Raw genomic sequence first — 26,607 nt, forward strand, 5'->3', positions numbered from 1 at the left:
AAATAACTGCCTAAGGCAGTTATTGAAATAAATAGAGATATATAGGGAAGTCTGGCATGAGGCCAACAAATCAAGGCAAGAAATATATATAATTCTGAAAATAAACATTACATAAAATGTTGTAATACAACAAAACATGGAAAGTAAATACTGTGAAGCCTAGTTTACACTATAGAATTATGAACATGTAGTGGTAATTTTAATGCTAATATTGCATTGGTTAATTTGAATTAATTTAGTTAACTAATCAGTGAAGAGGATATATAGTTAAATAGGCAAAATGAACCCATACATTGATCTCTATCCCCCCTTGTGGTTTGGAGCTATGTACCCCAGTAAAACATATTCTTAAATTTAATCCATGCCTGTGGATGTAAGTCCATTGTAAGTAGGTCCTTTTGATGAGGTTAATTCAGTTAAGGTGTGGCCCAGCTCAGTCAAGATGGGTCTTAACCTATTACTGGACTCCTTTATTAGCAAAATGAAGTGCAGACACACAGAGAGAACACACAGAGAGATGCCCACAGGAAGCAAGAAGCTGAAGGTTAATGGAACTTGGAAGAGAAAGGAGAGGTCAGGAGAGGCTGCCATTTGAATTGCCATGCGACAGAGAAGCCCAGGACCAAGGATCCCCAACAGCCAGTTCTGGAATGCTGGTCTTTGGGAATAAAGCACCACCTTGATGAGGACTTGATTTGGACTTTTTCCTAGCCTATAACTGTGAGCTAATAAATTTCTATTGTTTAAGTCAACCCATTGCATGGATTTGCTTGAGCAGCCAAAGAAACTAAAACACCCCCCCTCAAGCCCCTCTAAAATAAAGAAATTAGAAAGGAAAGGCATTTACAAAAACACAGAAAAGGGAAGAGAAAATGATTACAGGGAAGAGATGATAATACATTTTTAGAAGATGAAATGCAGACAGAGGAGTGATAAGAAACTTAAAAGATCATGAAAGCTGAAACCAAAATGTCTCCAGGGGAGTGGATGTAGCTCACTGGTTGAGTGGCTGCTTCCCCCATGTAGGAGGTCCTGGGTTTAATCCCCAGTACATCCTTAAAAAAGAAGTCTCCATAATACCAACAAGAAGCAAGAAGCTGTGTGTAATAGAGCCCAGGAAAGATGCACTAGCTACCACAGAAGAAAGAAGGCAAGAGGGAAGGCAATGGACAACCACAAGCGAAGAAAGGCAAAGAACAGCAACAATAACCAAACTTCAAAAGAACTATACCTTAGATCCTCAAGAGATAAAATATATTTATCCATCAAAGCAGAACAGGACACTGTATTTAATTAACTGGAAAGAAATCAGAGAGCAATAAAGAGTTCTTAGAAATGAAAAAAATGGCAACTGAAATAAAAAACCCAATATGCAGATTAAAAGAAAAATTGAGGTGAGATCTTAGAAAATAGAGCAAAGGGACAAAGAGATAGAATATTAGGAAATAAAAGTCAGGACAAAAGATTGACGTAAGACAACCAAAACTGAATAGCATGCATTCCAGACAGAGAGAACTGAGAAAACAGAGAGGAGATCATTAGTGATAAAATTCAAGGAAATTTTAGGGACATGTGCTTCCAGATTTAAAGGTTTCACTGAATACATAGCACAATGGATAAGAAATAAACTTCTAGCAAGGGACATCATCTTGACATTTTAGAACACTAGAAATGAAGAGAAGATTCTATACATTGTCAGAAAGAAACAAATAGATCATATACAAAGGATCCTGTTATCTTGCCTGATAACAAGAATCAAAACAGCATCAGACTCCTCAACAGCATTGAGAATTTAGAATAAGGCAACGGAGCAACAGAGCTTTCAGTATTCTCAAGGAAAATTATTTTCACTTAGAATTCTATTAAATGCTACCAAATTCTAAGTCTCAATCAAGGGTATGGGTAGAATAAATAAATAAAAAACTTTTCAGGCAAGTTCTCAAAAAATTTACTTCCCACACATCATTTCTCAGAAGCTACAGAAGACTTTAACAAAGTAAAAGAGTACAATGAAAAGGAGGATGCAGAAAATAGGGATCCAAAAAGGGAAAGAGCAAGAGGAATTTTTTTGGTTAATTGTGAAAAGATGACAGCTGTATAAGAAGTTCAGAGGGCAAAGAGTTCAGACTGGAGCAAGACAGAGGCTTGAGAGGAACTTCCTAGAAAGATAAAACTGGGAAAATTATTGATTTGTCTGAATAGCTAAAGAGGAAACTTTAGTGACAAAGAATTCACTTCAATCAGTGACATAAACTTAGAATATTAAGCAAATGAAAGAGCAAGACTCTGTAAACTTTAGGGAAAATAGAGAGCACAGGAAAAGGAAAATAATTAGATGAAGTTACATGGTTAGGCTGTGAATAACATTTACATGGGTGTACTGATGAAAGCCCTGAATATGTACCTAAACAAAATGATGTCTCTACGTTGGGAGGATAGGAGGGTTGGAAAGGATGTACATATGGAGTGAATAAGAAAGGAAAAAGAACTAAGTCCTCTTCTACCAAGAGGGATGTCAATGGAGTATGACTGAAACTAAAATACCAACAAGTTGCACTACCTGGATATTATTTAGAGACAAGGAGATAAACACCAAATATGGAAGTTCATAAAAACACAGTCAGAATTTAAAGTCAGGTTTGTCAGTCTCAAAATTACATTCTTTCCACAAAATATGTCTCCCCCTAATAAAATGTATATAGGGTGATATCAAAATTATGAAATTTTGAAATTATGAAATTTTAGGGACATGAGGAAATTATAAAAATTTCCTTGCAAGCAGCTGATTTGCTTTATTATTAGCAATAAAAAGTCAGAGACAACTAAACAAAATGGTAATGTAAGTAACATTTAAGGAGAGATTTGTGTTAAGAAAACATTCTATTTTCTAATAGTGACAAATACTTTTACATCATTTACCTGCATCAAACGTACTCACATGAGATGTTTCTTCTATTCATTCTGCCATATTAATTATAGTAAATCTCAACCTCCTTGAACAACCCTATGGGAGTTACTCAGATAAGCTGCCGGTTGGTCATCCAACCATACAGAGCTTATTTTTCTAAGGTTACAAGTTATCTCCTTTTGCCATCATAAAATCTCTGAGTTCGTGACCTCTTTGTGACCTTTGACCTGTTGATGACTCTGAATGGGCTCACATCCCTGGCTCCTCGGGTACTGATCTTTGCTTGTGCAATCTTTAATATTCTCATCCATTTCTCTTTGTTTTCCCCTATGGGACATTGCCATTTGTATGTCCAGCTATTCCGCAAGCATCTTAATTGGTCCAAATTTTTTACCATGAAAAACAAGGATCTTCCTGATCTAGCTCTTCAGCACTTTAGTTTTATAACACATACATGAACCTCAAAATCTACTCTTTAGCCAGGCTATATTATTTAAATTCTCAAGAACTAACCACATTGTCTTTTGTCCCTGGGCTCAAGAACATTCTCTCCTTTCATTTTTTAGACTGCCACCACTCTCAAGTTTGTTCCTGTTCTTTCAGAGTCACCTTAGAGGTCATGTTCAGGGAATTCCAAGCCTAGCACAGCGCCTGAGAGATTTGGGGTGGAAAATAAATATTTGTTGAACAAGTGAATAAAATACCCAAAAAGACTCCTGGGAAGATGATTTACTTCCAGATAATCTTTAATTCAACACAAATAATGCTGCCTTATTAATATTTCTTAAATATTGCTTTTAACATGTTTTCCTCTATTTAAAAAAAAATTAATGTTTTTATATACAGTGTAAAACTTTCTTGTTTGCCTTTCTGGGCTCTTCATGAAGTAGCCACTAAACCTCTGCCACCTAATTTCCTACTGCTCCCCAACATAAAGCCTCTCCTCTGGTCTACTGATTCCTGAACACTCCATACCCATCTGTATGTCCCACCTGTTTTTGCTCTTCACTCCATTTGTCATGGGACTTTCTTCCTTTCTGACTCTCAATTTTGCAAATGGACAGCTCAAAATGCACATCCCCCTTAAAGTGTTCCTTGAATTACTCTAGCCCATACTGATGAGAACAGCACAACTTTACTCGTTCATCAGATCAAATAGGTTATGAGAACCTACTCTTTATCAGGCACTGTTTAGAACCTGGGATGCAAAAATGAGCAAAGAAAAATCAAGAAAGGAAGTTAAAACAAATTAAAAACAAAAAAATATATAATTATCAATTGTGAAAAGTACTGGAAGCAAGGTAGAGAATACTGGGATCAGCAGCCTGTGAAATATGTTTGTAGAGAAGGTATCTTTGACGAGGTGATGAAAGGTGGGAGGGATCTAGGCCTGCATAGAGTTGTGGTGGGGAAGGGAGAAGGTTTTAGAGTGAACAGCATGGGAAAACCCTCTAAACAGAAAAGAACTTAGCATATTCTAGGAACGGAAAGAAGATAGTATGGCTAGAGCTTATGAATGAATGGAAAGCTGTGAAGATGAACTTGAAGAGATAGGCAGAGGCCTATCAGGACTTTGATGGAATTGCAAAGGACGCTATGTAGCCACTGCATAGTTCTAATCAGAGAGGAAAACTAGATCTATGTTTTACAAAGGTCCTCATGTTGCTCTATGAGGAATAGGCTGAGAGATGTAGAAATCAGACCAGGAAGGAGCAGGGTGAGAGCAGTAGATAACAAAAGATGTGAAAGGATTTGAAATCAAGTTTTGAGATGACACTTGGATTGAGAGGAGAACTTTGAAGGGGAAAATCAAGAGCTCAGTTTTAATCATGTTGAAATGCAGATATTTATGAGAAAACCAAGTAGTGGTATTAGGTAAGAACATACGCAAATCAGGAGCTCTGCAGCAGGCAGAATTCTAAGATGATACCCCATGATGGGCGCTTGAGTAATCCCTTCTCTTGAGTGTGGGTGAGATCTGTAATTTTCTTCTAATGAACACCATGAGGAAAAAGTAAAGGATTTTGCCGAATTAATGTCCTTAGTTAACTCTGAGTTAATACAAAAGGAGATTTTCCTGGGTGGGCCCTTTCAAAGAGGGTCCAGGCCTTCCTGGAAGTTAGTGATGTTCTCCTACTATTCTTAAAGAAGCAAAAAACCCTACTGTGAACTTCCTGTGGAGAGGTGGCCTCTGGGAGCCGAGGTCCTCATTTCTATGGCTGCAAGGAAATGAGTTCTGGCCACAAGCTGATGGGCTTGAAAGAGGACCCTGGACATCAGAGCAGAACACAGCTCAGAGACCAGTATGGCTGAAAGTTTTCCAAAACTGATAAAAGATATCAATCCTGATATTCAGGAAGCCCCAAAGTCATGGACAGGATAAAACAAACTTTAAAAACATAGACAATGTCTCAAAAGAAATGACAATTAGACTGATCGCTAACTCCTCCACAGTAGCAATTACACCGAGGAATAATAGCTGCAAGACACTGAAACATAACTGTCCTTCTAGAATTCTAAACCTAGCATAGCTATCTTTCAGGAACGAAAATGAAAGAGATATGAAGGCATGCTGAACAAAGAAAATGGTAAACATATGGGAAAATCTAAGCAAATACTGACTATATAAAAGTAGTGTCTAATTTGTGGGGATAAAGCAATAGCCTTAAAGTTCAGGGTAACATGATCAAAATAGACATACCCCAAAGTTACTGTATTATTTGGGAAGAGAGCATATAAAATAATCTATGGCTACCAAAAAGGAGAGAAAGGAAAGAAAAATTAAGAAATATAGAGAAAACACAATCGAAAATAGAACATAAGATGGTAGAAAGAGTCCCAATGACAAAGGGTTAAATTTACCAGAAATATATTATAAATCTTCACTTGTACACACTTAATAGCATAGCTTCAAGAATATAAGGCAAAATTTGACAGAATTACAAGAAGAAATTAATAAATCTATCATTAAGTTGGCATATTTTTAGCACACTTCTATTCGTAATTGATAGAATACTCAGACAAAATCAGCAAGGGAATAGACATATGAATAGATTAATAAAGTATGTAACGGACATACAGTACAGTGCTTTTGACATCTAAAAAAATACCTTCTTGTCAAGCAAAAAAAAAAAAAAAAAATCAAGCCACATGTACCAAGAGTATGAGTTCATTTTTATAGAGATCGAAAGCAGGTAAAATTACACAGTATTTTGTTTTCAGTGTGCAAATAGGAAAAACAAGGGAATTATTACTGCAAAAATTATCTCTGTCAGAAGGAAATTACAGGGGCACAGAAAGGGTGTAGCAGAGACCATGCTGTGTCCCCTAAATTCCCCTTTGTTCTCCTCTCAAAACAGCCAGACTACTTACTCCTGCTCCTCTTACTGTAAGGTGGAATGTGGGCAGAAGTCAAACGGAGTACTTCCAGGCTGGCCTCTAAAAGCATCCCACAAAATCCTTGAAAGTGTCGATTATTCCATCTGCAGAGGAACCAGTGAAGGACTTTGAGGCTGTAGGAGATGGCAGAATTGCTACATGAAAGCCACTTGGGACCCTGAATGACAAGATGGAGCAGAGCTTCTCCACTGTGATTTGTGCATGAAGTAAACCTCTACTGTGTTAAACCCTTGAGATAATGAGTTGATTACAGCTGTTAATCTACTCTGACAAATATCAGGTGCTTCTCAAGGATGCTGGAAATATTCTGTTTTGTAAGCTCAGTAGTGGATACACGGCTGTTTATCTTTTGTTACTCTTTAAAATCTGGATATATGTATTCATACGTTGCACAGTAAATAAACATTTAATGCAAAAAAAGCAGCAACTGGGATTATTTTGAACTTTTGCTAAGAGTGATGAAGTATTTTCTACCCAATTCCCTTCCTTTGAAATCTAATAAAATAGTAAAGAAAAGGACTCTAATATCAATGAAACAAGGGAAGAATCACGACTTCAAAGCACTATCTGTGACGTGTACCTGCCAAATTCTGTAAAATCTGGACGGGAACACAAGAGAAGGATGAGAATTGGCACACACATTCTCAAATCTTGAGTTGGATATAGACTTTCCTTAAAAAAGAAAAAAAAAAAAAAAAAGGTCTAGTCCCAAAAGGCTGTCCTGCAACCTCAGATTCTCAGATTGGAAGAGTGTGCTCTAGGGTGTAAGTAAGTATCTTAGTTTCCTGGCTGCTAAGACCCGGCTGTAGTGTCTTAAACAAGAAGAACTATGGACTAGAGTGGACTTACTGGTATTCTACTATAGACTTAATGTGATTCTAGCAACAGAAAAAAATATATCATTGATGTGGAGAAAGCGGCCACTGGAGGTGCTGAGGGCAGGGAGAGGGAAAACAGGTGTAATATGGGGTCACTTTCGGGACTTGGGAATTGTCCTGAATGACACTGCAGTGACAGATACAGGCCATTATATATCTTGCCATAACCTGCAGAATTGAGTGGGAGAGAGTGCAGACTACAATGTAAACTATAATCCATGCTTAGTGGCAATGCTCCAAAATGTGTCCATCAATTACAATGAACGTACCACACTAAAAAACAAACAAAGAATCTATTGTCTCTTTTCCTCCCCAGGTCGATAGCATTTTGGCGGGCTGGCAATCCTTAGGCTTTCTTGGCTTTGCCATCAGGTGCTGATGTCTGCCCCTTTCTCTTCTGCGTTCCTCCTGACTTCTGCTTCTGGTTGCTCCTTGGCGTTCTCTCTACCTAAGGCCTCCAGTACCAGGCTTAAGAGCCCTCCTGATTCACTTGGCCACCCCTTCACTAAAAACAACATCTTCAGAGGTCCTGTTTATAATGGCTCACACCCACAGGAATGGCAGCAAGGTAAAGAATGTACATTTTTCTTGGGCACATTATTCAGCCCACCACAGTAGGCTACAGGGAAAGTGGCACCTCCCTCCTGAAACTCAGAACTGGGGAGGTGGAGCTGGAGAAAGTCACGCACCACCTACCCATTTTATTATCGGTGGCATGGTCTCTCAGCTGTGCGTCCTGTGAGAAAACGGAAGCAAAGCCATGACTCCTAACTCATTACATCGAATTATGAAATTGAAAGTTCAAACTTGAAGGCAAATGAAATAAGATTGGTGAGAGTCAGGATTCTAGGCAAGCCCCAACTGGAGCTGCGGGCTGCTCCTGTACACGACCTCCAGCCCTCCCACACACTCCCAGCCAGACCATGCCACTGGCCCCTGCCAGAATGAAAAACAGTCAGAAAATGGTTTATGGACTAGAGACATAGATACTGTGCAGGGTGGAAGGAGGAGGGCAAGAATCAAGAAGCAATATATCAAGCAGAAGGAGGATAAAGAAGACACAGGCTAAGGCACATAAGAATTCAGCAAGTACTGTTCATACAGAATAAACTCAATCGTGAAATTTAGTTCTCCACAAAACAAATCAAAATAAAGAGCACAGAATGGGAAATTATGGTGAAAGGACTGGGTTTGCATCTAAATCCCTGGAATTAAGACATTAGAAATACTGAAAATAAAATAAGTAACACAAATCTTGATGTTATAATAAAAAAATGCAACAAAATTCTAAAATGAGGGAATTAAATGGGGAGGAAACTTGGTTTTGTTTCTTTATTTTGGTAATTATCATACAATAAAATAGACTTTGGGCATGTGCAGTGCCATGAATTGTAACATAGATGGAGGTCACAAGGAGATTGCAGCTCTTCTTCAACAATTTACTACTAAAAGTTCTTTTTCTAAGCAGCCTAGTAGAGTCTACAAAAGAAAAAAACAGCTATTCAGTGATTTCAATAGGCAATAACAGAAGGACGTCTCAGCTAAAGATTAAGTACTTATGTACTGCTATCCATGATTTTGAGTGTAGTATGTTAAGTTCACTTCTGGTGACAGCTTCCACAGTACTACTTTGCTGTTTCTTCTGTGGCTGCAGTGTTTTGAACATATATACAAATAGAACAACTACATTTCCCAGTGTTTGTTTTACTTGTCCTTTTCAAGACTTTAGGTAAAATGAGCCATTATACATCATGAATGAAAAATAGTTGCATACTTGGTCTAGAGTTTTGCCTTCTTTGTGCACAGAATTCCAATAAATTTATAACATCTAGAATTATTCCCTAAGGCACAATCTTTAACATGGATTTTTTATCAAAAGGTTCCATTTGTGCAAAGTCTTATTATCATATGTTTATATTCAATAAACTTAGGATACAAATAGCTTCCAGCTAATAATTACCTTCACAAATTGTTCACATGGCTGTTCTCTTTTAATGCCAAATTCTATATGGAAGTCTGAATTTCCTATTGCTATAAATTTAAACAACTTTTAACATGTTATTCATGGTCTTGGAACTTTGGATAAAACATGTAATAAAATATATATTAACAGTTTGGTAAGACCACAACATTCATTTTCACCCAGTTTTTCCAGGTCTTTAAATTCTCTCAGTAGTGTGAGTATCCTTTGTATTTCTACTTACATAAATATGAATAACTTGGGGCAGGAAGGGTCAATGGGTATATGAGTTAAAGATGTTATTACCTTTACTTGAAGATAATCGAGACTCTTTAAGAACAAATTCATTCCCCATAAGAATTTTTTACTATCTTTTCCCTATTGAAACAATACCAAGTCCAAACTGATTACTGGCTTACTATAATTTGAAAATTATGTTTATAGTGGGGAGATACTATCATAGTTAAATTTAGCCTCAAAACAGTATGGGGCAGCAGTATCGAGTAACTGGTTCTTTCAGATTTTTCTCTTCCCCTTTGCTATAATTTATAATAATTTACAAAACATCATTTGGAACATGAAGGGAAATAACTATCAGTGTTCTTACAGGATGTGTTATAGGTTGAATTGTCCTTCTCCCGCCCCCCTCCAAAAAAAATATGTTGAAGTTCTAACCCAAGTACTTGTGACCTTATTGGGAAATAGGATCTTTGCAAACGGAATTAGTTAACTTAAAATGATGTCATAGTGGAGTGTGTGGGGGGGGTGGAGCTTAATCCGATATGCTACTGTCCTCATAAGAAGAGGAGAGGGAAGACAGCCACGTGTCAGAGGCAGAGGTTGCAGCTATGTTGCCACAAACCAAGGAATGCCAAGGATTGCTGCCCACCCAGAAGCCATGGGGAGGCATGGACGTCTAGATGCCAGAACTGTGAGGCAATAATATTCTGTTGTTTTAAGCCATACACTTCATGAAAATTTGTAACAGCCACCCTTAGAAAATGAAGACATTTAAACCAAATGTCTGTAAGACATAAGGAGATCTTGAAGTTCTTTTGACATATGTAAAACAGAACCACTTGAGGTGTTCTTGTTATGTGAAGAGTGTATATCCTAATGAATCCAAAATGTTTCCTTGGCATCATGTAAAGTATGCCTATTAAGGACCTCAGTAGGAATATTACATCATATTCTTTAGAGTAGGAATATTTATAATGTCCATGTTGAAGATGAAATTTTTTCTGAAGAAATATTTTTCTCGGTGATTTAAAAAAAATTATTAGAGCGGTTGTAGGTTTACAGAAAAATCATGCATAAAATACAGAGTTTCCATACACTGTCCTATGATTAACACCTTGCATTAGGGTGATACATGGTACATTCGTTACAATTCATGAAAGAAACATGTTTATAGCTGCACAATTAACTATATTCTGTCATTTACTTGAAGAAATAAATTTTTATTCACAAATTTTAAAAACTTAACTTCATTTGCTTTATGCCTCATATAGAATAGGCCCTAAATAAATACTTGTTGACTAAAGAGAGATCTTTGTTTTCTGGTACTTAGAAATCTATGGTTTTGGGATTTGAATATTCATTTGCAAAACATAAGCACTAGCAGAGAAAGTGCCCGGTATTGCCAGTCTGCAGGTGACATGCAGTTTAGCATCCCACTGGACCTTGACTCTCACGAGGCCCCAGGAGACCCAGGCTTCCCAGTTCTGAGTTCAGCTGCGGTGTGGCTTTTAGTGAAAATCATCAGAAATATTATACTTTGTGTAAGCATCAAATATTTAGGAAAACACAGGGAAGAAAAAAAAACATGTTCTCAGAGCTGCCTAATTTCTCTTTAAGTACTTTCCATTTTGACATGTTCGTATTATGTAAAAGAAAAATGGAATAAAATATTACTTTAAAAATATTTACTGATGCTATCTTATTAAGTATTGTATCCTACATTCCCTAAAACACTCTCTTAAGGCCAACTTTTGCTAAAGGATTAAAATATAAATGATAGGATTATTATAGAATGTTGAATGAAGATATTTTGATACTTTTGGAAGACACTTTACTAATTAACTAATTAAGCAACTTTAGAACATGCTGGTTCATGTCAATGCAGCTGACAATCATCTTATTGTTTGGACGCTTGGTTTAGGATTATAGCATTTTTCCTCAATTTTTATTTGAAAAATGTCTACTTTACAGAAAATGTGTATTAATATAATAAATACTATGTAACCTTTCCCTAGATTTGCAATTATTAACATTTTGCCATATGTGCTTATGTCTTTCTTTCCCACACCTTAAAAATTTATTTTTGCTAAACTATTTGAAAACAAGTTACAGAGATCCTGAGACTTCATCTCTAAGTACTTCCAAATATATCTTCTTCCAAAAAGGACATTCTCCTATCTAATCCCAATACGATGATCACAAACAAGGAATTTAACATGGATGTAACATTCTTCTGTGATCTAGACAGTCCAAATTCACATTCCTCCAATTGTCCCAATAGTATCTGTATAGGTTTTTCTTTATGTCCAGAGTTTAATCAAGGATGATGCCTTGCCTTTAGGTTGTCATGTCTTATGGGATCTTTCAATCCTGAACAATTTCCCAGTTTTTTCTTCTCCTTTTTATGATATGAATAGTCTTGAAGTATTCAGGCCAGTTAGATTGAAGAATATCTATCAATTTGGGTTTTTTTCCCTCATGATTAGATCCTGGTTAAACATTTTAACAGAATTCTCCAGAGGTGCTTTTCTGTCCTTCTTAGTGCATCACATCCAAGAGGCACATGATGTTTGTTTTTCCTACTATTGGTGATGTTAGGTTTGATAACTTCATTAAGTTGGTTTCTACCAAATTCCTACCTAAAATGGCACTTTTCTCTTTGTAATTAATAAGTAATCCATGGGATTACACTCAGAGGCTGTGTAAATATCCTGTCTGCATCAATAAGTCATCCAATGACTGATAATTCTTGCATCCCTTGATAATTCTTGCAATGGTGGTTTATAATTCTATCATTTCTTTAATTATTTGCTTGCATTCTTTACTGATACAGAGCTTTCCCTTCTACCCACCCTCCAACCCATACATTCACTTTAGGTTCATGGATTCTCTCTTATATAATATGCACTAACCCACTGTTGTTAATATTATTTTTTATACCAGATTTGACCAATGGGAGTACCGTAAGGCTGGCTTTTATGTGCTTTTGATGTGTCCTCATCAGTTTTGGAGTAATTCCTTGTTTTCTGGGGCAAGATATTCCAGGCTTACCAAGTTCTCCCCTAAACTAGTTAAAGCACAAAGGCTTTAACTAAAAAGGAGGCTAACTGAACTTAATTTAAAGTCAGCAATTTGAATTTAGGCACAAATGTTAGAACAGCACCTAGAATATGTAAGTATCAGTCTACATGGTAAGTCTCTTCCTGAACATTTTTAGCTCTAGTTTGGATGCTTTATAGAATTTTTAAAGATATGGACCTCTTAATTGATATGTTGCTCTTTCAATTTCTCATCTTTATTCTTATTTTAATTTTTGTTCTTCTTTATCCACATATGGGGTAACCTTCAAAGGATTTTCTTTTCACCTTTCCTTCAACATGGTAAAATCTTATATCGTGTTTATTGCCAGAATGTGTACAAAGAGCACAAGTATAATACCTACATCAAACAAAGCCTTTAAAACTTCCTGAAATAATCAAGGGATTTCACAATTCAGAAAGAAATAACATAAAGGGATAACTGGGCCCTGCCCTGCCCTGCCCTGCTCTGCTCTTCCTCCTTCCTTTCTTTCTTCTTTTCTTCCTTCCTTCCCTCAGTAAGAAATACAACACACCAGTCTAATGTTCCAAGGAAAAGTAGATTAGCATGAGGGTAATTTGTTTTCCCTGAAAAGATCAATTTTCTTAATGTATTAAAAATGCTCTATAGAATTACTGTGACTCTAGCAGTGGAAGAAATTGTATCATTGATGTGGAGACAGTGACCACAGGAGTTGCTGAGGGCAGGGAGAAGAAAGAAGAGGTGTGATATGGGGGCATTTTCGGGCATTTGGAGTTGTCCTAAGTGATACTGTAGAGACAGATGCAGGACATTATATATCCTGCCATAACCCACTGAATGGACTGGGGGAGAGTGTAAACTTAAAATGTAAATTATAATCCATGTGGTGCAGCAGTGCTCCAGAATGTATTCATCAAATGCAATGAATGTGCCACAATGATGAAAGAGGTTGATTGGGGGGGGGGGGGGAGTTGGGAATATATGGGAACCTTTTATATTTTTTAATGTAACATTTTGTGTGATTTATGTATCTTTTTTAAAAAAGGTAATAATAAAGCAAACGTTTTTAATATTTCTAATCATTTTTTTTCTTACATGGATTTTTTTTTAAAGTATATTTTTTAGTCACTTTTAAAAGATACTTAGATTACATGAAATGTTAAATGTTGTGCAGTGAAGGGATATGACAGGAGTGTAGGGATACTATTGTGTTGGGTGGTTAAAGCTTAACATATCATGATGTCATATTTAAGAGGACATGAACATTTCCCCATTTGCTTTAATGTTTGGCACTTACATTTTGGTCTGTGATCAATTCTTAACTAATTTTTACTGGTTTTATGTGTGTGTGCTATGTGTTTTGCTTATGGATATCCATTTGTCTCAGCACCAGTTGTGGAATAAAAAAACAAACAAAAAAACCCACTAGATTTTCCCCCACTGACCTCTCTAAGGACCTTCATTTGTTGAAAATCAATAGGCAATAAAATGTGCAACGTTTGCACTATATTTTCATTCTAATCTACCATTCAAAAAATGCTGTTGAAAAATCTAATTTATTTAGAGCTGTTTCTAAAACAAATCATGCCTACATTTTAACTTTGAAATTTTTTATTCTTCCTCTTTCTCCCCACCCCTGCTGTTTTTGCTGTCTATGTCCATTTGCTGGGTGATCTTCTGTATAGATAGATCTTCTGTCTGTAGATTTTCTATATCTATTTCTCTTTTTGTCTTCTCTTGTCATCTTTCTCCTCTAGGATTCACCGGATTTGATATCCTGGGGACCTTTGATGTGGAGAGAGGTTCCCTGTTAATTGCACCACCTCAGTTCCTGGTCTTTGCTGTGCTTCACCTTGACTCTCCCCTTCATCTCTTGTTTGTTGCTTCACCATCATGCTGTGTGACTCACTTGCACAGGCACTGGCTCACTGCACAGACACTTGGCTTACCACGTGGGCACTGGCTCACAATGCGGACACTCACTTGGGCACTCGGCTTGCCATTTAGGCAGCTGGCTCACCAAGTGGGCACTTGGCTTGCTGTACAGGCACCCACTGGGCACTCGGGTCACCATATAGACACTCGGCTCACTGTGTGGGCACTTGGCTCACCATGCAGGCACTCAGCTCGCCACATGGGCACTGGCTCACAGCACAGGCATGCTTTCTCTTCTTCTTTTTCACCAGGAAGCTCCATGGATCGAACCTGGATCCTCCCATATGCAGACCTTATCACTTAAGCCACATCCACTTCCCTAAAATTTCTTTTTTAAAGTTCAAAATCAACACCATCATTTCATCTGGATCTTCATATATTGCATTTACTTAAAATAAGCTGTCATTGTAGGTTACAGCTCCAATTCCCTCTGTAATAAAAATGAAAACAATAAAAGTGACCTCAAAGCTAAGTGGAAGTTTGGGTTGCTTGCTTAAAGTAGTGGAAAAGTAAATTAAAGCTTATTTTTCACTTGACTTGACATAGTTTTCCCTTTTCATATATATCTAATAGAAGCTTCTGAAATTCCTTTCACCATGTTAGCTGGGTAAATTTTTCTTTTAACTCATTCTTTAGTGTTTTTGGTTTCAGTTTAAGGTAGTATTGAATTACTATCATAATAGGCACAATGAACATAGAAAATGTGTTGGTTCAAATCTGTTCATTCTGACCAAGAAGTTTTTCTCTTATACAGTAGTGTTAACAGGACAAAAAGGAAGGAGATCTTTACTTTCACAATATTTTCCTCCATTCCATATAAGAATAAAAATTATAAGAAGATACAGAAGATTGTCCAATGAAATTTCACTGCCTATATAGATCTTTGTGCTACTCAAATGAAATAAGCTCCTTATTATCCTTATCATCTCTCCAATCCAACAACCTCAATTTCATCTTCTCTCAATTCCCATTGCACTACTATACTCTTATTAGAAATTGTAACAAAAGTAGACCAAATAAAGTTTTAGGGGACAGTCTGAGGTTGAATGTTGGGCGATTCAACTGGCCAACAACCTTCCAGTAAGAATAACAATATACAGCAAAACAATCACAGTTCAAATTGCTTTCTGCACAATTGCTACATCCCTTTGTAGGAAAAGATGCCTCTCTTGATTGGGTAAAACATGCCTTCCCACATAGAGAATCTTGTGATTGTGTCAAGGAAATTGGGTATTCACAGAAGCAAAGACAGTTTGGTTTCAATCTTGAGTGTTGAGCGTTTACATTAGAAAGCTTCTTTCTTTAAAGAGCCAATAATACACATGTTTGAAAAGATATCTAAAATGGACCCTGAGTGGTAAGTTATCTAAGGGAAAAAACCTTACAGTTTGGGAAGTTCAAGATGCTTGCTGTAGCGAATACTGAAATGACACTTCACATTATTTCTTAATTCTCAAGGTCAGGTCTTACATTTTGGCCTAGTAGATAGAAATTAGAAGAAAATTTTATTTCATTCTCAATTCCCTTATTATTTCTAAGATCCTACACTCTCTTGCATGTTTTGTATGTGAGTAATTACTACATATTTTGCAAACAAGAGATATTGGTATGCTTTTCGTATATCAATAGTGCATAGATAAATACGTCTAAAACAGACAACTAAGTGTATAAGTTCCCCTTCCCACCAATTCCCATATGCTAGCAAAGGGCACATATATTTTAAGCAATATAGCAAAATTCTAATATAACAGTTTATTTGGGTTGGTAAGAGATTTTTGGCCTCTGCCATGAGCATACTTCATAGCACTATGTTTTTTGGTGCAACTTTGAATACTGATCCAGTGCAATTCTTTGTTGGCCTAAGCATGTTTTAAGGCCATGAAAAATGCAACTAAAAATAACACCTCCTCTCCTATATTTCAGTGCTTGAGATTGTGTGTATACATATAGTGCACATACATGTACATGCATAAAATATGTACATACACACTTAGACATGCATATGTATATAATGTCTCTATATGGATGTTTTCTTAAGGCTTTCTGGAAAGAAACATTTAAACAAAGACAAGGTGTGGGGGAAATGAAATAATAGCCAACTAGCACCTTAGTTTGTCACCATTCATAGTCACCTATAAAAGATGAATTCCTAAGGGAAGTAAGGATCAGAAGAGGCAAATACTTTTAAGGTGAATGTGTCACAAAAGATCAGAGCACAAGCTTGAACTATTGCAGCGAAGTCTGTAATCCTGGTATGTTGAAAGGTAAGAGACCAGTAGACAACTGGGAAGTCAAAAGAACTATGGAGGGAGCAGGCATGGCTCAGTGGTTAGGTGCCTGTTTCCCATGTATGAGGTCCTAGGTTCAATCCCCATTACCTCCTAAAACAAATAAAAAGAAAATTTTTAAAAGTATGGCTAGATGGGAGGCAGTATGAAAATAATCCATGGTTATAAAAACTTTTTGTTTACCTAGCCCCATGGTGCTTATCAGGGCCAGTACTGGCCCCTAGGAAGTATTTTGGAAAGGGTTGGGTGCGTGTTGATTGTCACAAATACAACATGCAGGTGGTGGACTTGGCCCAGTGGTTAGGGCGTCAGTCTACCACATGGGAGGTCTGCGGTTCAAACCCCGGGCCTCCTTGACCCGTGTGGAACTGGCCCATGCACAGCGCTGATGCGCGCAAGGAGAGCTGCCCTGTGCGAAAGAAAGTGCAGCCAGGCCAGGAATGGCGCCGCCCACACGGAGAGCTGACACAGCAAGATGACGCAACAAAAAGAAACACACATTCCCGTGCTGCTGACAACAACAGAAGCGGACAAAGAAGATGCAGCAAATAGCCACAGAAAACATACAACCAGGGTGGGGGCGGGGGGAAGGGAAGAGAAATAAATAAATCTTAAAAAAACAAAAAACAAATACAACATGCACATTTATCACTGAACTAAAATTATTACAAATATCAACCTGTAGAATTTGACATATAATCATAATTAAGCACTTTTATAAGAATTTCCACCAAACACCCAGCAATTTACAATAATTTATGGTGGTATGGAAAACTCAAACAGAATAAAATTGTTGAAATCAAGAATCATTTAATTACTTCATGTAGTTTGTCTCCTAACTCTAGAATTCAAAGGCTATGTAATATTGTTAGAAAATAATCTAAAAACAAGAAACAAACAAAAAATCCCAGTATTGGCACTGAATCAATTTATTTTGGATGTATTTTATCTGTAATTATTGATGATATGGCGGGTAATAGGCAGAGTCCCTTGAAATAGAGTTTACATTAGTGTCAACATAAAAATGGTCCAAAAAATAGTTTTGGAATTTTGGTAGAAGTATGTTAATACTATTTACTCTCATCTGCAAAAATATACTTCCACATTTCCTCCACTCCAACAATCTATAATTTGATTTGGCATGTTTTCCCTATGACAATTAGCATCGTTTCCCTCTTTCTCTTATCTTATATACGAGTAAGTCTGGCTTATAATTATACCAGTTTGAGTTTACCTTTGCTCTTTCATTTTCCTGTACTGCTTGTACAGAATGACTTCTGATGTTTTATTTCTCTTAAATCCAAATGTGTTCATTACACATATGCACGTATCTGACTGCTTTATGATTTGTTCTTGTGAAGTCATCACCAAGCATTAATAAAGTGAAATACACATTCTTTTATTACAAGCTGCTTTTCTCTCATTGCTCACTTTAATTACACACACATATTTGGTTACTATATTATTTATGAATTACACTTCAGGATACTAAGGGGGTGACTCAAAATATTTATTATAAAAAAGAGGCCCCCATTGAAATTATGAGGGTTGAGAACCACAGTCTGGTCTCTGCTAAGTATTCAGTACATGATGGAAAGAGAAAACCAGAAGCTTGGTTTACCTCTATATCATTTCAATTAATTTCATGACTATAGTTCTGATTGATACAAGAGTGGCCAGAGACAGGTAACTCTCCTATCTAACTCCCCAACCTCCTAAAAAGCAGATGGATAAGGTGTCGCAAAATTGATCTGTATTCTAGTTTCTGCTCTTCCACTAACTACCAGTGTGACCTTTCGCAGTTCACCATGATCCTTGAGAGCCCTAATATCCTTAACTGTAAAATGTGAGCAGTGGAATAAATTACGCTTAATGTCCTTTCTACCTCTATTTTTAAAAAATGTATGATTTTGATTCTAAGACTTAGGCACTGTTCAGAAGAAACTGATTTCTTTAATAAATATATATAAAATACATCCTGTGGGTCTCAATTATATTTCCAACCATAATATTTCTTTTAAAATACCCAGTCTAGTCAGTCTTTAAAAAAAATACCATACCCCATAGAAAGGGGAAATATTTCCTAAAAAAAAAACAAAAAACAGTGCCCCAACACTTCAAGTCAAGAGCATCTTCATTATGAGGGCATGGTGCCTGCTTGAAGGGGAAGGCTACTATTTTATTTCCATGCTCCTCACTTCTGTGAGTTATAGTTTTACTTTTTGCTGTGAATTCTTGAAATATACATGCTCTTACCTGCTTTTCTAATGATATATTTTGGCAGTTCTCCACAAAGGTTTTCTAAATTTTTTCTAATAGTCCAAAGAACTAGTAATTCAATAAAATCTAAAGGCAACTAAACATTAGCTATAAACAAGGTGTTGAGTAGCAAGTGGTAAGGAGTGAATCAACTTTTTGTTCAAGTAAACTATTTCCTCACAACCAATTTTTCCTCAGAGTTTTTGAAACATATAAGAGAAATCTGTTAAATTGGCAGTCTTGCCAAACCTAAACTATTTTATCTAACCAGGTCCAAGGTAACAATAGATACTTGAGAGGCTCTTTGTTGAAATGTGTTTTGATTAGGAGCAGAGGTGCAGAGATCAAATGGAACTAACCTTTTATTCAGATGGCTTCTGGATGTTTCATCTTTTGGAAAGACCTGCACATATATACAACTTCGGAATGTCACCATAATACATACACATGGGTATGCTTTAGGAAAATGTCACACTGAAAAACTGCCTTATTAGAATTATAAATTAGCATATCCCTTTTCGGTTTTCAGGAGCATGCATTATCTTTTTATTAAACATATTTTTCACCTCATTACATATAAAGTGGCTTGAATTGTTCAAATTGTGATTGAAGGACTTATTTTTTTCCAGGAACATGTCTACTTCTTAACATATATTCATTTAATAGAACAAGTCACAATTATAGAATTATAATTCTGCAAATTCTATAAACTCTATTGCAAAGTTTTCATACCAGGTTCGCTTTTTTTTTTGTCATCCAGTTCATTTCTGGGCAGGTTGCCCATCTGCCCCCCTCACTATAAATCAGTGTTGGTGTTTGACGTATTTAAAAATTAACCTAAACAAAAGAAAATAATTGGAAAGCCATCTTGCCCACAATAACAGTGAAAAGCTTTTTCAAACCAAACATGTAATACATTCCAAAGACAAACACAAATGACTTTTTAAATAACCATGATTTTGGATTATCTTTTTCTCTATTCCTCTCATTAACATGAATAATTCAGAGTGCTTACTATACATGGTGAAACTGTTTTCCCTCAATAATTCATATTTAGTGTACAGAAAAATAAGATGTAACACATTCTTATGTAATAGCCAAAGATCTAAATTAGACCGTATTTTCAAAAACAACTTTACTTTCAACATTATCTATAACTTGGGTACGTTGTTTTCAGTGATAACCTGGCAGTAAATTAGGAGAGAGTCTTAAGGCTTTCAAGGTAAGAAGATGCCATAAGAGCAGTGTATCAGGTCATAAGGCAGAAGCCTCACCTTTCCTTGGCTCTTGATATTTTCTAAGTATGTATCATTGACTTGCAAAGTGTGAGCGAGATCGCCAATACCTTCCTCCTCGAGAAATATAAAAGTGCTTGGGACATTGCATCCAGATTTGAATAAAATGGGTTTCCTTGAATTTCTGGCTGTTTAAAGGAACATATACATTATGCTACTTAGTTTTGAGCAAATAAAAATATTCTAACATTGCAGTTCTGGTTATAGCAAATTTCCTTAAATGGGAAATCATTCTTTGGGTGGCTCAAAATCTCAAATCTTGATATGAACAAAATGAAAGGTGGGATTCTATCTGCTGATTACATGTGAACTCATCCAAATTCTCACCACCAATATAAAGAATACTGTATAGATGGACCTTTTTTTTGTATCCTATATTTATATGGGAAACAATGTGTATTTCTTAGTTCTGTCTAATACATTAAGTAAGATTTTCCCATTGAACAAGTTCTTCCTGAGAAGATGCTGCATTGTTCTGGAAACCACACTAACTTTTTGGAGTCACAGGGCTGCTTAGAGCACTGGTTCAGAACACCAAATGCTACCCTTGTGACCAGGGGGAAAGGGAAAAATGTCACCAGAGGACCTATAGTTGCACTATTCTCAGCTCCTCACTGGTAACAAAAAGGTGGAAAAATAATAAAGGAATCAGATTTCACTCCAATTCTCTTAGTGCCCTGTAGTCCATACCAACATTGGCCAAATACTTTAAAGCTTTTCTGATTTCTTCCTTTATTGATTTTTTTTTTTAAAAGGAGCTTATGGTGCGATAAGCCAAACACAACAGTTGCTGAACTTGGGTCAACATCAGATACCATAACAGCTTTCAGGGTGTTCATGGAAATGTATAATATGGGTATGTATGTTTTGAAACCTGTGAAAATAAAACACTGCTTTAAGTGAGTGGGAGAGAACAGATGGTTGGTAATGATTTAAAACATTTATGTTTTTGGACTGTCACCAAGCCTCTGTATTAAAAAAAATATGGTGTTTAGTCATTACATACCAACATCTATCTGCAAGGTACTCGTTTTCTGAAGGATGCTACTGTAATGAAGGAGATAAAAACCAAATAAGGCAAGCGGAAAATTCTTCTCGTTTTCTCAAGGCAACAAAATGTGTACTATTCCTTATTGACTATATTCAATCAAAATGTTTTCCAGCTAGTGAGAGGATTTTAATTTTTCCTCAATAACTAGTTAACTCTGAGTGCCCAGGTGTTGTATTCCTTTTGAATACATCAGATAGAATGGTAATTTTGTTCTGTATATGTTATTCACTTTGACTGAAGCCCTTAAAAATCCTTTGAGCAGTAGTAAAATCTGGTGTTTCAGGGCACTCTTACCCATGAAAAACACTAACATTTCTCCTTTTCTTTGATTTTGTTGATGGGCATATGGTATTGTGATTATGTGCCTGAATTGGCAGATGCCAGGCCACTGAATCAGTAAGACAGAGAGATATTAAATATGATCACACCGTATTTTGCTGTGTATATGTGAGTCTAAATGAATCCTTTAGTATAGATAAATTTGTGTAGGGATAGATAAATGCAATGCTTGGCGTTAATGTGAAAAAAATAAACATTGGTAAATAATTGTAATTACTATAAAAACTGTTAAAGGACACCCTATTAAACATCCACAGTGTTTTGATTTTGCTCGGAAAACATATTGGACGGGGAGGGTATGTCACGCAAACACACAATCCATATTATTTACTTGCCATTCCTTTCAAAGCCAGGGGAACTACTCAGGAACAGTTTGCCGGTGGGAGGGAGTTAGGGTGGACCTGCAGGGCTGGAAGGAGGAGGAGCTGTAGATCTAGACTTAACACCTGTAAACTTAGTTGGAAATAACTCCCAACAGGCATCAGACCTAACACCTTTAGCCTCTAACAGAAACATGCTGATAGGCAGGATGTTCAAACGGGGCAAAAGAGGAAGCGTTGGTAACCGTTTGAAAGTGACAGCAGCAACAAAACCACCACGCTGTTCCTTCTCTCTCCAACCCACCGGAATCCTCCTCCCCGCGTCAGCCCTCCCAGCGCTGCTGCTCAGGATCTTACCTGGCTCCTCAGCCCCTAACCTCCCTTCCACATCACCAGCAGCCTCAGCAAGGACCCTGGCAAGGTCTTGGGGTCTGGCACTGATGGAAACGAGGCACCGAAGCAGAGATGCTCACCTCTCTGCCAAACACGCTGGGAGACCGGATCAACCGGCATCGGAAACTCAAGACTGTGCCTTCTGGTGTCCTCTTTCCAACCTCTGGATGTCCCGAGGGGGGCCGGCACCGGTAACCCGGAGTCCAGTGAGCCCCTGCTGGGCCCAGGAATCCAGCCCAGGTAGAGAACAAGTTCAAGTGCCCGTCCTCCTCTTCCGCCCCCTGGAGTCTTCTTACCCCCTCCATCTCTCGCCCTTTCCAGGCCCTCACGTCCAATAAACTGAATGGAAATTGGTTGAAACAAAGTGGGGGTGCGGGGGGGGGGGGGCGGGCAGGGTGTGTGGAGAGAAGGGGTAGGACGGAAAAGAAAGATGCCTCCCACGTCCAGCAGAGGTGAAGTACCTGGAAAGGTGAGCATGCACTTCCCCACCCACCCACAACCGGCCCCTACGGTGGGTGCCAAGGGGCGCCCCGCAATCTCGGCTCCTTGGGGATCCTCGCCCCCCGCCCCGCCGCCCCCGCTCCCCGCCAACCCGAGCGCGGGTACCTGGAGAGCGGCGCGCGCAGGGAAGCCCGGACGCCTGCAGGTACTGCTCTTCCAGGAGCCGGGCTGCGGCAGGAAACTTGCGGCCGCTCCTAGGCAAACTCTCGTGGACTCCGCCCCGCCGCGCGCGCTCGGGCCGGAGGGAGCGGGGCCGGGGCCGCGGGCTGGGGCAGCGCCGAGCGGGGCGCTCGCCCTGGCGGGGCCGCGGGGCCGGGCTGCGGCGCCTCCTCCGCGCCGGCCGCAGCTCCGCGCCCGCCCGCGCCGCCCCCGCTCCCCGCCACCTCGCAGCTCCGCCCCCCTCTTTCATCTTCCTCGTCTCCCGCCAGCCTGCCCGCCCTTCGCTGCCTTTGTCATTCTCTCTTCTCTTTTTTTTTTTCTCCTTTTACTTTCCGGCCTTACTTGGGCTGGCCAGTGGCCTCGCTTCTCGGCCCGGGTCTGTCCCGTTGCTCAAGTGCCACCCCGTGCCCTGTCAAGGAAGCGGTTATTTTTGCTGTTGGTTTCCTAGTTCACCTTCTCCTCCTCATCTCTGCGGTCTCTTGGATTCCTTACCCAGGTTTGCTAGACACACAGTCCAGAAGGACAAATCCATAGATGAGCAGGTTATCACAGACATTGACCCCGAAGTCTTAAGATTTCTTCCGCTTTACAGAAAGGAGTTGCCGTTTCTTTCTTTTCAATATATTGGTTATAAAAGATCAGTAACTACGTGTTCTACGTAGGAGACATGTGCCATGGGTGAGTTCCGTCGCAGTTTGTGTATGGGCAAGCACCAAAGGGCCCGTTTACACTTTGGGGGCCTGGTAGACCTCTCAGGCCTGGATTTAGAAATCGGGCAGGCTGAAGTTGTCAGTTTGTAAAGAGCTTTGCAAAGACCAAGACTAGGGTGATTATATTTAATCTTTAAGGAAAACAGTTCATCGAGATTTTAAAATTAGTTCTGAACATTATGCCAGCAATAATTAGACCAAATGGGCAAAAAGAGTAAATGAACCCTTGATTGCTTATTTTGCATTCAGGCAGTTTCTGTGAATTAACAAAGGAAAACGAGAACTTTTTTTGTTTTTGTCGTCTTAAGTGGCTAAGCCCCACCTAGTTGCTACATTAAAATCTATGTATTTCTTTCAAATTGCCATGTTATCAGTCTTATGCATTTTCAGGACTGGCTTTGGAAAAACGACCTGAGAGTGGCTTTGGAATAACGCATCTACTGGTAGTGAGCTTTGCCCAAGCTCAAATCAAGTTTCTTTCAATCAGGGCCTGATTTGTTTGTTTGTTTGTTGTCTTAAGACTTTTCTGTTTTTAAATTTGCTTGTTTGCTGGTTTGTTATAAGCATTTCACTCACATGGTGTCTGTGCTCCTTGCAGTGAAGGTCCTCATTCACCCCTAGAACAAAGTTTTTCCTGAGCTGGACTTTTAAAGAAAGAAGTCAGCACTCCCTGAGCTGTATTTAACTGGCACATGCCTGGTAAGCAATGAGTGCTCTTTGAATGAATTAACCAATTTAACTTAGTCCCTTTTGTTTTTATCTCCATGGGTGTCCCTCTGTTTTCTATGAACTCTTGGATTGGGACCATTCTTTATACCAGAGCAGGGAGGAAATACAGACCAGCTTCAGAAAACCTGTACCCTATGTCTTAGCTGCTGAGTCATACAACTTTTATGTCCTATGACTTTCTGTTTATTAAGTAAGGGAGTTGAGCAACAATATCACTATAACATTATTTCCAAATTTTTTAAGCTTTTGTTACAGATGAGGGAAATTGGGCATGGTCAGATCAACTTCTGATTGAATTTGCTTGACTGATATACTGCTAGGCATTGCCAAGCCTTTATGGAATTTTCTTGTCTTGAGAAACACTTTATCATAGCAAATCGAACACTTAGAACTGTGAGCTGTCTTCTGCTCCTAAACTTCTGTCCAAAATAATTTAAACAAATTTTTTAATGGCTAAGGAAATTGAATTTTCCTTAATATCCATGGTTGATAAATAAAGGATCAAAGAAACACTTAAAAATGCACACCAAACTTTAACATGATTCATCTACTCACCGCATCTGATTGGGAGGTATACTGCTAGGTGAAAATATCACCTTGTAATTTTGTAGTTAAACTAATTTAATTTTTATGTAGTAAATTATTTCTAAAACATTGATTCACAGCATGTTTCTAAACTCTCTAGTCTATTAATTTTGTCAGGTCTTTGAATTTCTTAAAATGTTTAACTATTGACTGACTATTTCAGGGCAAATATGAAGCTTAGAGAATCAATGATCCTTTAGTGTGTAGGTTAGTAACAATTATGGTCATAAAAAGGAGTTTCTGCATCAAATCTCAAGGAGCATGCACTGGTAATCTGGCCTCCTTTGTGGAAAGAGTTTCATCATTGGGTTAATTGGTGAAACACGCAATGCAGATGTCATTGGACCAAGCATAAGAAAAGCAGCAAAACTTACTTACTAAATGTGTAAAAAATGAGCCCAGATTGCTGCTTATATGAGATGAAAGATAGGTATAGGGAGGAAAGGAGTTGAGGGGTAGGAGAAGAGTAGGCTAGAATATTTTCCTGCCATCCTTATGTACAAAATAAAGCTACTTCAAAATGTGATATGTGGTATAGTTCTTGCTATTTTCAAGTTTGTGCTTTTCTTGAACCATGCAGGTTTCAATGATGGCTTGGTTTAATGAATAGCTAAAATAATAATTCAGCAGAAGTACATTAAACACAATGTGTTTGGCTATGTGGGGATTGCAAATAACTCTAAACCATCTTATTTATGGTTCCAACTCTTTTTTTGAGGGAAAGCAGAGATATATTTTTACCTGGAAAGAGATATTTTTACATGAGTTACTAGAAAATAGTCCTGTATTAGTTTCCCTTAACTTATCTCACTCTAAATCTGTAGGACAGGGATAAAACAAGAAAAAAAATGGAAGGTGATTTATGCTGATTCACGATCAAGAGAGCACAAGCTATTGCACTGAACCCAGAGGGAGGAATGGCAGAAATCTTGAAATAGATGATAAAAGCCACCGTAGCTAGATGTTACTGAATAAAAAATAAAAAGAAACAACTCTTAAGGGAAAATATTTAAAATGGTTTTTAAAAAAGCTTAAGCTAGTGATCTGAAATTGAAAGAGGGAAGCAGACTTGGCCCAATGGATAGGGCATCTGCCTACCACATGCAAGGTCTGCGGTTCAAACCCTGGGCCTCCTTGACCCATGTGCACCTGGCCCATGCGCAGTGCTGATGCGTGCAAGGAGTACCCTGCCATGCAGGGGTGTCCCCCGCGTAGGGGAGCCCCCATGTGCAAGGAGTGCGCCCCGTAAGGAGAGCTGCCCAGCATGAAAGAAAGTACAGCCTGCCCAGGAATGGCACCACATACACGGAGAGCTGACACAACAAGATGACACAACAAAAAGAAAAAAACACAGATTCCCGGTGCCACTAATAAGGATAGAAGTGGTCACAGAAGAACACACAGTGAATGGACACAAAGAGCAGACAGCTGGCGGGGGCGGGGAGGGTGGAGAGAAATAAATAAAAAATAAATCTTAAAAAAAGAAGTCTCCATTAAAAAAAAAAAGAAATTGAAAAAGCATGGGAGCACTGGCTTTGCTCGTTTGAGTTGGTCTTCTCTCTCTGGCTCAGATTCAACACCTGGAGAGCCTGAGGTCA

At 38.2% G+C, this 26,607-nt stretch overlaps 1 protein-coding gene across 4 annotated transcripts in view; it reads right to left on the bottom strand.

Moving 5' to 3' along the window:
- LOC101429008 (aquaporin-4) overlaps positions 1-23,150 on the bottom strand; it is a 340,557-nt gene extending 317,407 nt beyond the window's left edge. For 2 of the 4 annotated variants that reach the window (XR_009180952.2, XM_058277568.1), the window contains exon 1: positions 22,932-23,132. The gene's annotated coding sequence lies outside the window, so the exon portion shown is untranslated. Of the gene's footprint in view, positions 1-22,931 lie in introns of all 4 variants that reach the window. The other 2 variants (XM_058277569.2, XM_058277570.2) reach the window with 2 other exon arrangements.
- Positions 23,151-26,607: the final 3,457 nt, after the last annotated feature.

The sequence above is a fragment of the Dasypus novemcinctus genome, chromosome 16 (genome assembly GCF_030445035.2).
Source record: "Dasypus novemcinctus isolate mDasNov1 chromosome 16, mDasNov1.1.hap2, whole genome shotgun sequence".
Lineage (NCBI taxonomy): Eukaryota > Metazoa > Chordata > Mammalia > Cingulata > Dasypodidae > Dasypus > Dasypus novemcinctus.